Below are 7,049 nucleotides of genomic sequence, written 5' to 3'. Positions count from 1 at the left end.
TCTATGCACTATAATAAATGTTGGCAGTTGGAAAGAGCAAGTGGAGCTGTAATTTATTGCATGTCCAGTAGGTGGTTTATAAGTAGCTTCAAAAAATATAAGGACTCTGCTTTCTGTCTGACTTAAACAGATAAAAAAATAAAAAAGATTAAGACACAAAACCATTGTCCAATTTCTTTTCAGAATAGTTTCTAATTAGGGTGAAACATAGCAAATAACACCACACTTCAACATAAGGCTTTACATCAATACCCTTTAAATGGCTGAGTTCTAGAATTGTTTTTTTAGAACTGTTACAATGTGATAATGTTCAGGTGGTGGCCATGGTCCACACAGAACAGGACTGCAGTGTAGACTGGCAGACGCAGGCTGGAGCTGTCAGGAATGCTCCTCAAACTGATCTCTCACCTGCAAGGAACATTCCTTACCATATTAGGTGATCTGCACTTGCAAGGGAAATCCTAAAGGTGCAGTCCTTAAAGTGGTACTTTATAGTAAAGGTTGAATTTCTTACCTGTTTAATATTATCTGGTTATGTGCATTTGGTATTTTTGTTTGTGAGTTTAAATTACAACACTTGAAGTCACTTTTGGCTTTTTAGCTTTACATACAGCATTATTTTGTAGCTTTAAGAGTTGTAGCAACATGACCTATAATATTTCTTCTGTTTTTAAAGTTTTTAGCCTAACGTAATGCAGGAGACAGCCCCTTTAAACAATAAGAAGCTCCCCTGTAACTGCTACTTAGATATGGATCACCAAGGGGACTCCTGTCTGATTAAACAACATCATGAAACAAGCAGTATTTTATTGATTGAATCTACTGCTTGGTGTTTAAAGGGTTAAACCCTCAGTTACTACACCGTCACGGAAACCTGAAACGAGAAACAAAGTCTAAAACAAGTATTAAAAGACTCTAAAGGAACAGCAACACCTAGATACGTACTGCATCCTAACAACCCAATTCACTGTTACAACTAGCTCCGCAATGCAAAACACTAGCGTTTGCAATGCGCTTTAAATGTCATCCTTTGTGATTTAAAAGGATTGTTCCATACCTTCATCCTACTCTGCATTCCCCAAACCGCCTCTGTTATGATGCTGTAATACATTTTTTTGGTTTACTCCACCCTAATTTGATACCCGTGCAGTCTTTTCTGTGATCTCGACTGGACAGAATAACAGAGTTTGTGCAGAAACAAGATTGTCTTGTTGAAGTTTTCTGTGATGTGTGTGGACCGCTGAAATCGCACGGGTCTTGAGGAGTGTTTGTGGCCACGGGTTGTTAAATGAGAAGACTGTGATTACTGCAAATCACGTTAGCTGTTATAAAACATGACAGTTCCATATTGAAGTTGAGACATATTACAATACATTCCACCCCCTACCGCCCCCCCTTCACAATGAGGGTGGCTGCACTTTCTATTTATTTTTCTTTTACCTGTAACAGTTCCTTTGAGAAGGTATGTCCTGTTCCACCCCATCCACATGCCTTCCCCCGTGGAGCTGCTTGAATGCTGAAAGTCTAGACATTGAGGGAGGAGGGACACCCCCTGAGGTATGCAGGCGCGGCTGAACCCAAGCACAACAGGAATCAGGTGGTCTGCTGTGAATGGTAAACAGGGCCTGCAAAACAGCCTGTGTGGGAAACCTCAGACTCCACAATACAAACACAACACACATATCCTGGTGACGGGGGTGAAGAAATCAGCTGCTTGTTGTGCTACAAGCGGTGTTCAATACAAACACACACAAATCATTTTGGTTATCTTGGTTTGGGGGAAGAAGGGGATATTTTGGCCTAGTGTATAATTGAAGAGCTTCAAATCCCAGACCATAATTTGAAATGTGTAAATACTCAACGGTTGTTCTAACAGTAACTAATGCCAAACTAAAAAGGTGGTTGATGACTTGCAATGTCTTTTAAAACATGTCTTGATAATTACAAAATAAATATTTTACTGGTAGTATTACTGCTACAATATTATTAACATTAGAACCACACCCAACTGTTAAGTACACCTGTACTGCAGACTGTTACAAGATTCAAACATGACACATTTGAAGTATTGATAACATTGCCCTGCAGTATTCCTTAAAGATTGTTGAGGTAAGTAATTGTACCTAACAAAATAATTTCATAATTCTTACCTGTTACCTTCTACTAAATTAGCCTCAAATGTAGTTTTGAAAGAAGCATATTATAGCACACCTGTATGTCCATTTTAAAACATATCTGGTACTGCTGTAGGTTAAAGGAAGCTCTCAGTTTCTATCCCTTATTCTCAGGTTATCTGATTGCTCTTGCGCTTTCTGGGTTATTTCAAAGCAGCAGTCAATAGGGGAAGCAGCTGATTGGTTAATGACAGAAAAGAAGCCATTGAAGGGGTGGGGACAATTTCACTCTCCTGGTGAAATGACCAAGCAAGTGCAACACTAACTGAAAGCATAGCTTGCAAACAGAGATTTATTTAGCAAACTGTAGTACCATAGGTCATGTTTTACAATAAAAATACAAGTTTACTGCAGCTGATTTCTTTCAGACATTTGAGACGCACATAACGAATGAAGTACACAACCTGTACGAGTTACAGAATTATTTTGTTTGCTACAGTCACTTTAATAATACAATAATGAAGCCCTCTAAATCCCTGCTTGGTTTACCTCTCAGTTTAAGTGATGCATGTTATAGTCAGCAGATTTCAAGGTCGCTACTACATGACTAGACTATGGTGACATTATTTGCTTGACCTAACAGCTATGTGAACCCATCCCCATCCTCCTTTTCTAGTCTGTCCTTGTGAAGAAGGCAAATATTATGCATTACAAACGGTGAATGGTATTTTGAATTAGGGGTTATTAGCATGGGAAATGTATTTATGCTCTTTCTTAATTTAGTTGTAGTGGGAGTTATTTACAGGATATCCTTTATTAAACATTTCCAAAATTTCCATCAGTGCAGAAACAGTTATGATCACGAACACATATTATGGCATCATTAAAAGAAGAATAGAATCCGACTTCAGATATAATAAGTATGAAGGATTAGGATGTTGGGTTAATTCTCACTGCTCTTGGAAATTAGAAAGAATTTCATGTAAAGGGCAGTAAATTGATGGTGTAAATTAACAGAGAAGGGCATTGAGACCATACTACAGTGTATGCATTTCTATGAAATGTAATGTGAGCTGGCTCGCCTACCTTTTTTAAAAAACACACACACACACACACACAAAGACTGTGTTTACAAACAATTATTTTTATTGAATACATTTCGCTGTACAGTTGGCAGCTTTTTGATAATCAGGAGATCTACATGCGAAGGTAAACGTGCACGAATAATCACTCTAAAATGAATATGAGTGTCTCGTTCTGTTCAGTGTACATCCTAACAACTGTGGCACAAAAAATGCTGCTGAAAGGTGAAAAAAATATGTTTTTATTATTATTTTTTTATTTCTGAAAGCTGTGCTCTCTTTTATATCTACTGCGGTCCGTATATCTGTATTTAAAAATAATCTTCCATAGTTTTAGTAATATTTTCTATGTATTTTTTAAATTTTTTTTATTTAAAAATAAATATTGCACCCTTTTTGGCAACATTTGACTGTTCACAATTATATATGCACACTAAATATAGAACAAAAAAAGGGAAAAAATATTATTTTAAATCAGTATTTCCTTGAAACAATTTGAATTTTATCATCGATAAATATATAGTATTTTCTTGTGGCAGATTTCAAATATCATCTTTTGTAGTGCATATCACAAAAAAAAAAAACTCAAAGAAGTCACGCCTTTTAGGGTGGAGTGTTTGTAAAGAAATGCGGCGCACCTCCCCAGGAGTGATTTTCAAATCAACACAAATATACAGGTTAAAAAAAAACCCAAAACATTTGAAAAAGAAATTCTAAAAAATGATGAAAATAAATCGCCTGTTGCTGGCATTTTTTTTTTTTTAAATAGCCCGTTCATTTTTCTCTGTCTATCAACAGTAAATCATGGTTATGATCAATCATCACAGCTCACCCTGGATTAGGGTGTCATAGATGACCACAAGAAAGTTTATGGCAATTTCCTGGTTACTCAATATTGCTACATGGGGTAGTTAGTGGAAAAGCCTTAGCCAGTTTAATATTAATACTAACAGAACAGTGTGGTCCAGCTTACATGTAGAAATGATTGTCCACTTGACCATGGTAAAGTGGTAGTCAATACAACATAAGCAATATGTTCAAACTGACCAGGGACACAGCAATCCATGCTGAATTATACTGGTCTAACCAGAGGCTTCATTAAAAAAAATGCTTGCAACATAAAGATGATATCAGTGAAACATTTTTAAATACTACTGTACCTACAGGATGTCTATTGCAAACCCTTTCATTCCCAGCAGAAAAGGCTTTAAGCAACTGAAATAACAGGTGTGAGTAAACACTGGGTACTTCTCCGTCTGTTACTGTAAACTGATTACAAAATGGAATGCTTTTGGCACAAACTCGGTTCTTGTTGACAGACACAAGTCCTACAATACACTACTAGACCCAGGTTATCACCATTTTGTGTTAAGACCATTTGGGGAGGGGGTTCTTCCTAAAATACATCCTGCCACCTGTTTCAGGGTCTTGGGATCCACTTTCCTTAAGGTCCCAATACAGAATGTTGGCGTTTCAAAAATGTTAGCACAAGAAGAAAAGGCCATATTAATGCTTTCTAGTGAACGGGAAAGGAATCTGCAGATGATTTAGTGCTGGGGTCTTGAAGGTACCACCTGGACATTGCTTAAGACAGGCAGTGGAGGCTGTGGCATCAGCACTGAGCATCAAAAGGGCATGGCTGAGCATTCCCAGTAACAAGAGGATTATTTGATTTATAACGTCCAATGTCTTATTAATCAAGGGCTATAATACTGGGTTAGCTAGTGATCACAGGCTATTTACACATTCTTGGCAATCCATATTCTTCTCGGTCCCTGACTAATGTCTGAGATTACTGTCAACTGGTCTGTGAAACTGGCCAGAAACATTCTTAGTTTAATACAATAATTACCTGATGTCAAGGAAAGACACACCAGTCCCTACCAACAGGCAAGGTATCCTGAATTATATTGTATAGAAATGTAATAATAATAAATATATTAGGACAATGTGCAATACTCAGTTACCTAATCTCATATAGAATGTAAATTGTAACAAATGCCCCACACATACTGAATACCAACTGCAGTAATCAAAAACATGATTCATTTTCTAATGACCGCTTATAAAGACCTATAGTTCAGTTTGAACAGGACTTCTCTTACCTGATCATGTATCCTGTCCTTTCCAAGGGCTGCCAACCCAATACATGATATTTTCAACGGTTTTCAACCAGCAGTTAAGCATCTTGTCAAACTATGCCATGCCCTTTCAACGCCAGTGTCGTTCGCAGCCATCCTGAACTGACCCACCCAAAATGGGTTTGTGAAGTGCTCATATAGGAATGTAAGGTAGGCTGATGTAGGCTCATAAAAAACAGGGCTGTATTGCTACTGCAGTCCAATCAGTAGGTCTTGATACTGTGCCTCAGGTATTGCTTGACAGGTCTGTGGGAGTTTGTTGGAACATCCCTTGCCTGTAAACCAAACAGTGGCAAAATGTCCCTCAAACGCTCATGAATTCGTGGAGAAAGAGGAGTTTGAAAACCGCTGTGTGGAGCTACTAGATTCAACTACTGACATGTACTTCTGTGCTTTTTTAAGTTTCTGAAAGCATGCAGTGCATTTCCATTGAAACCATTTTTAGTGGTGCAGCACCATCTGCCAGCCTGCTTGGGACTGGTATTCCTCTATTCGGTTGTCAGATTCCTGCTTATTACAGTGGATCGCTCCAAGGTCATGTCCAAGAGCTATCACCAACTGTCGCTTCACACGAGAGGCCAAGTGTCCCTCCCTTCAGTGGACCCATTGAACTACCCAATCTGTGCTGCCAATCGATTGATTTTTTCTTGCAATTGGCAACATGTTCATCCTCACTCCATCAAAGCCAACAAAAGGCTAGATCACTGAATATTCCATTTTAAATTGTAAAAGGCACCATTGTTCATCACGCTAGAGGGTAATTAGTTCAAAATGAAAGAATCAATACCGCTACTTGTCATTCGTCAAGAAGTTTTGAAGGACAGAATATTGTAGGTATAAAGTCATGAGCCATCATATTTCGTTATAACAGTAGTTCATCGTTGTTGATTTTCTATCATACAAAGCAGCTGGTTACGTGCGTCAAGGTCGTGTTATAAATTAGGGGGAAAGTTCCTTTAGTTCTTATTTTAATTGACAAAATCTCATTGGAAATCCCAAGTTACACAGTGCTTAAATTATTTTGCAGCCACCATAATGCATCATTATTGTATTGCACCTAGAATGAGGAGGATGGTGGTGCCCAATGAAGACTCTGTTTAAAGACCTCAATGAGTCACATAACTACAGGCTACATTTATCTCAACATACAGCCACAAACGATTTAGCCGCACACAGAATTTTTACAGGGCAGTTGGGTGACATTGTAGAACAGTGACATATACAGTGCAGTACAGTCTATTTTTACATCACAGTGTAGCAGCCTCCCAGTGGACTGTATAAACTAACAGATATAGAATACGAGGGAGCGAAAACTGCCAAAGAGTCTTGCTTCCTGGTATTTATATCCAACATTTCAGGGGAAATCCATGATTAGCTACAGCCGTGACCTGCAACCTTTCTGCACCCAGGGGCCATATATCAGCAATGCTCGCCAACTCTGTAAGCTAAAGCAGCGAAACAGCAGTACTTGACTTAGTAGGAATAAAAAACTGTAGGCTTACTATTGTAGAAATGAATACTGTGGATTTAAAGCCATGCTTTGAGAAGCTGGGGTTTCAAAAGAGTCAATCCGCCTTGTTTTTTCTTTTATTATCATCAAAGTGAAGAAAGTGAATTGCTCCTAATTAGAAATTCCTAGAGCTGGGTTATGGAAAAAGATTGGAGATCACAAGGCTGTGTATACTAATATGATTTGCATCCAAAGAAACTGG

The sequence above is a fragment of the Acipenser ruthenus genome, chromosome 23 (genome assembly GCF_902713425.1).
Source record: "Acipenser ruthenus chromosome 23, fAciRut3.2 maternal haplotype, whole genome shotgun sequence".
Taxonomy (NCBI): domain Eukaryota; kingdom Metazoa; phylum Chordata; class Actinopteri; order Acipenseriformes; family Acipenseridae; genus Acipenser; species Acipenser ruthenus.
The sequence above is the reverse complement of the archived record's forward strand: the minus strand, read 5'-3'. Positions refer to the sequence as shown.